This window comes from Saccostrea cucullata, unplaced genomic scaffold, assembly GCF_032062105.1.
Source record: "Saccostrea cucullata isolate Sc308-1 unplaced genomic scaffold, CSIRO_AGI_Scuc_v1 ctg473, whole genome shotgun sequence".
Lineage (NCBI taxonomy): Eukaryota > Metazoa > Mollusca > Bivalvia > Ostreida > Ostreidae > Saccostrea > Saccostrea cuccullata.
Genome location: NW_026938446.1, coordinates 633,351 through 639,523, shown reverse-complemented (window position 1 = coordinate 639,523; position 6,173 = coordinate 633,351). Strand labels below are relative to the sequence as shown.

Here is a 6,173-nt window from a genome sequence, read left to right as displayed (position 1 = left end):
TCCGTCCGTCTGTAAACTTTTCACATTTACGACTCCTTCTCAAAAACCACTGGGCCAATTTTGACCAAACTTAGTACAAAGCATCTTTGGGTAAAGGGGAATTTAAATTGTTAAAATGAAGGGACATATCTCCTCGCAAGGGGAGATAATCAAGAAAAGACAAAAATAGGGTGGGGTCATTAGAAAATCTTCTTCTCAAGAACAACTGGGCCAGAAAAGCTGAAACTTATGTGGAAGCATCCTGGGGTAGTGTAGATTCTAAATTGTTCAAATCATGACCCCCGGGGGAAGGGCGGGGCCACAATGGGGAATCAAAGTTTTATATAGAAATAATTAGGAAAAATCTTTGAAAATCTTCTTCTCAAGAACCACTGGGCCAGTAAAAGTGAAACTTATGTTGAAGCATCTTAGTATAGTGTAGATTTTAAATTGTTCAAATCATGACCCCCGGGGGAAGGGCGGGGCCACAATAGGGAATCAAAGTTTTATAAAGAAATAATTAGGAAAAATCTTTGAAAATCTTCTTCTCAAGAACCACTGGGCCAGTAAAGCTGAAACTTATGGGGAAGCATCCTTATATAGTGTAGATTCTTAATTGTTCAAATCATGACCCCCGGGGGAAGGGTGGGGCCACAATGGGGAATCAAAGTTTTACATAGAAATATATAGGACAAATCTTTGAAAATCTTCTTCTCAGGAACCACTGAGCCAAAAAAGCTGAAACATATGTGCCAATGGAAGGATCATGGGGTGGTGTAAATTTCAAAATGTCTAAATTATGATCAGTGGGATAATGTGGGGATGCATTATGTATAACAAGGGTGAAATCTGGTAAAGAACAGAATGGTCAAATCTTCTCAGGTGAGCGATGTGGCCCATGGGCCTCTTGTCAATTATCCATCTGATTTGTTCATCACTTAATAACTCTCCTAAGCTGAAGCACATGCACTTTTTTTGGAAACAAACTATTAACCCCTAGTATAGAATAATAACACAAGGTATCTAACTCCAAATTACACTCAGTACCCCCCTGCTCATTGCATGGATTTAAAATTTTAGAGTGACTACAATTGCAGAGTGTTTTTATGCCCCGCCATGAATATGTCCGGGGCATATAGTGTTTGTCATGTCCGTCCTTCCGTCACACTTTGCGTTTAGCTCTGTTCAAAGCTAAGTTTCAAAGAAACTATCCAAGACATTTTCATCAAACTTCTTATGCTGATAGATATTGATGAGAGCTATGCAACTACATCAACATTTTTTGACCTTGAACTTTCCTTTGACCTTGACCTCACTTTTCTTAAATTAGTGTTTGTCTCAGTTTTAAACATACCATTTAAGATGGTGTTATCAAACTTCACTTGTTGATACAAACTTGCAGAGATGATGCATCTAGGGATAAACACTACCAGACTTGCTTCGGATGCTGGATCTGACCTACATTTTCCAGATGAATGACCAGATTAAACTTTTTGGAGCAGGTCCATTCCTAAGGAATTATAAGCCCTACTTGGACCAAACTTGTATGGATGATCCATCTAAGGATGGACACTACCAGACTTGCTTCGGATGCTGGATCTGACCTACATTTTCATTCCCTAGTAACTATAAGCCCTGCCTGAACCAAACATGCATGGATAATGCATCTAGGGATGGACACTACCAGACTTGCTTTGGATGCTGGATTTGACCTACATTTTCATTCCCTAGTAACTATAAGCCCTGCCTGAACCAAACTTGCATGGATGATGCATCAAGGGATGGACACTACCAGACTTGCTTTTGATGCTGGATCTGACCTTTATTTTTATTCCCTAGTAACTATTAGTCCTACCTGAACCAAACTTATCAAATTTTATACACATACCAATTTTCATGTTGCTTTAATTATATATCCTCGGTGGGGCATTCATGTCCTATGGACATATTTCTAGTTTACCATTGTTTCCTACAATAAATTATCAACACAGCCATATATGGCATATATGTTATTATTATACTATGGGTTAAAAGTTTTTTTTTTAAAATTCCAAAACAAGCGTCTGTGAGCTGAAGGCCTGGGTGAGATTAATTTTTATTATGCCCCTGGATCGAAAAATCCTGGGATTATATTGTTTTTGTCATGTTTGTCGGGTTTTTTGGTGTTTGTCTGTTGTTAACTTTAACCTATCCCATTACTATTGAGGGGTTGGACTATGGCTTTCATATTTCACAAGTGTTCTTTGTGACAAATTAAGACCTTACTTTGGTGTTTGTGTTTGTTACCACCATTTGACCTTGGCTTAGAGATTGATCTACTTTTGAAAAAGAAGTATATTTTAACATTGCATTTCTTTTAAACAGATCGAGCTAATAAAGGCTTTAATACTTCACATGTATATTATAAGTTACAAACTCTTTTTGTGACAGGGTATGGGATGACACCTGTTTAGTAAATTTCATAACTGGTGAGGTGGAGCCAAGTCAGGTATGAAATTTACTAACCAGGTATCAGCCCATACTCTGTCATTAAAAGACTACGTAACAAATTTACCCCAACGATGAAACATTTACATATTATCTGTGGTTTATGATGTTTTTTAAGCTACATGCTTTATCACACTTATACTGTGCCTATTATGATGTCATGTTGTGTTTGTTACGTAATACATCAACTGGGTATAGATTTGTCTGGTAACTCCATCAGAGATTAAGGTCAAGATATCAATGTCATTTTTCTGGTTGTGTCATATGTACATTTACAAAGTTGGGTTTATTGTATACCAAACAATGAAGTTTGGAATCTTGATGTCTATCTATCATACTTTTTATAGACAAAATAATAATTTGGTTTTCAGTCTCTGAAATTTCAAACTGTAGAATGAATGTTCCAGACATTATAATCATTTGGCATTTTATACTTGTTTTTAAAAATTGAGAAGTTAACAAAAATAATAAAAGATGGAGTATTCCTTGCATCCATGCAAAGACATCAGAGTCTGTATAGACCAACTTTTTTTGTTATGAAACAATTGAGGAAGTTCGTAACTCTAATGATTTTTTTTTGGACTTTAATAACAACATTATTTCATACTATTAAAAATGAGAAAATTATATCATACTAAAATGTACATACTGTAAATTCTTAATGCATTATCAACATAGTGTTTCTGTCAACTAGCATGTCATTTTTATTTGAACAGTTATCCATGCTTCCATATTTTTTATCATCTGCCCTTTTTATCTTTGTACAATTTTCCTGGATTGGTATACTTCTGGGCCTATTGTGGTTGCAAGTGATGCAACAAATAAATTTCCAAAATATTAAGAAATTGTAAAGCTTCAGTGATGTTCAAAATTCTTTCTTTCTGCAGCCATTCTTATTTAATCTATACAAATATTTTTAATTTTAAATTCCATTTTTATTGGCTCTACTGGTCAGAGACCAGAAGAGCTTATGTGATAGTAAGGTGTCCGTCGTCCGTCCATCTGTCTTGTCTGTCTGTCTGTCCGTCTGTCTGTAAACAATTTTTCAAAACACTACTCCTCCTACAATTTTAGTCTGATTTCAATATAACTTGGCACACAAGTAGACTACACTAAGATACATGGAATAGTGCATCGGTTTTCAATTTCGATGAACGGTCTGGCCATGGATACTAAAAATAGAATTTTCAGTGAAATTCCTTTAAACACTACTCCTTCTACAGTTTTAGTTTGATTTCAAAATAAGTTGGCACACAAGTAGACTACATAAAAATACATAAAATAGTGCAATGGTTTTTGATAAGTACAAACCAGTAGAGCTACAGTTTCAACAGAGACTTCTGGTTTTTAAAATAATAAATGTAAGAGTAAAAAAAAAATATCAAGCTAATTCCGAGAATTTCTCGGATGACAAAATAGGTGGTTAATTAAACTTGTTCATTTTACCCATAAACCATGACTCAAGATATTATTTTCATTTTTTTGACAAAAGTTTGCATCACCTGTCCCTAAGTGATGTGTTAGTTGACAGAATTATAATTGTTTGTATACATTGAGAATATACCTGCAAATATTAATCTTGGTATAATGTAATGTGAAGAATACAGTGTATAATTGAATAAATTTTAAATTGTCATTTTTTATTGTAGATTTTCATTTATGTGGTTTTCCTGTGTTGCAATATCAATATATTTCAAATCAGTTCATTGTATTTGTCACGTTGACTTTGCATAAAAAGGTATTTATAGGTGGTTTGCCTTTTGCCCCAATCTATTCAGTGTTCTAAATAAAAATTGTTTTAATCAATATTATTAGTAAAAGGAGTTTGTATCCCATATTAGATCAGTTTCTCGCTATGTCTGTTATATAAAGCCACTTGGTTAGTCACTGTTCAATGTAATCAATAGGTTACCAGTGAAGATCAACATGTGCTATACAACACCCAATACACCCGTACATAAAACTTTAGGCTTTGCACTTGTGTCATTAAGTCATTCATTGTCATCAGCAGGTTAAGACAATTTAATCATATTACAGATAATACAAATATTCAGCTGTTGTTTATATATTTTCCATACATATTATATCAGAATTATTGAAAGTAAATAAGAAAGAACTTTTTGTGCTCTCATAAACGTTACTGATTTTTTTAATTGTGAAATTGGAGTCAGACAAGGTGAAAACTTGTCATCTTTTTTATTTTCAATTTCTCTAAATGAACTGCAGAATTTTTTCCAAGAAAATATGTCAATTGGCTTTCCTACTATATATGGATGTTTTAATAACATTTAAATCAATTGGTTTACCTACTATATCTGTTATGTTTGAACAGCATTTAAATGTTATTTGACATTATTTGCACCATTATTTGCGGACGACACTTTGATAGCTGAATCTGCTGAGCACTTACAAGCAAAAATTAATTGTTTTGAAAAGTATTGCATAAAATGGAATTTGAAGATTAATATTAACAAAAGTTTTGATAATAAGTAAAGGAAAGAAAAAAGAAAAGCCTGAAATTAAATATGGCAAACAGCTGATTGAAGTTGTAAATGACATTAATTATTTGGATATTTTATTTAGTACGTCAGGTTCTTTCAAGGAAGCAAAGCAGAAACAAGTTGACAAAGCAAATAAAGCAATATTTGAAATTCTTAAGAAAGGCCGCTTACATAATCTATCAATATGATGTCAGACCTGTTCGATAAAATCATTCAGTCTATATTAATTGTTGTACAGATGTGAAGTATGGGGATTTTCAAACAATGCAATTGTAGACAGAGAACATCTAAAATTTTGTAAATTACTTCTTAACCTTATAAAACAATCTACTCCGCAATGTATGGTGTATGGTGAACTCGGTCGACATCCCATGTCCATTAATTGAAATACAAACGCGTATTATTTCCTATTGGTGTAAACTTAAATTTGGAAAAGAAACAAAAATATCAAGTTTGCTGTTTAAATTAAGTGATATCGTAAATCAAAAGACTAAGAAGATTGCCCGGATAAATAATGTCTTGAATATCTGAAACAATTGTGGACTTTCAAATATTTGGAACAGTAAAGCCTTCAATATAAATTGGTTAAAAGCGAAAGTAAAACTAACTTCAATAGATCAATTTATACAAAAATGGAATTTGGATTTTCAAAATTTATCAAAGACCCTAAATTATAGAATATACAAAGACGAACTAAAATGTGAAAAATATTTAGAAATTCTATCACGAAAAGAAGCCATAAATTTCTGCATATTCCGTACTTGTAATCATTATTTGCCAATTGAAACTGGACGTTGGTTAAATGAACCAAGAGAGATTAGAATAGACTATGTAAGAAATGTCAATTCAATGAAGTAGGAGATGAATTCCATTACATTTTAAATTGTACGTCAATGACACGTGAAAGAAATAAATGTTTAACACAAAAACAATTGCGATTCAAAAAATACAATTACATTAAGAGATAAAATGAATTCAGATAACAGCCCTTTTTAAGAAAACTATATTTATTAAAAAAAATTACTAAAACTTGCTCCCCAAACTAGTAAAGACCTAAACCTATAATTGTACTATTTGTCTATCCTCATACTCACACATGCCATATATGTGTTTTTATTTGTCATCATTGTAGTTTACATTTATATCTCGCTATACAATTGTAAAAGAGATCAATAAATTCAGTTCAGTTCAGATAGAGTGATGAAA

General features: G+C 32.8%; 1 protein-coding gene across 1 annotated transcript in view; it reads left to right on the top strand.

Annotated features, from left to right (window-relative positions):
* The window catches only part of LOC134250308 (heterogeneous nuclear ribonucleoprotein A2 homolog 2-like), a 120,091-nt gene that overhangs the window by 63,904 nt on the left and 50,014 nt on the right, over positions 1 to 6,173 (top strand). The gene's annotated exons all lie outside the window — the stretch shown is intronic.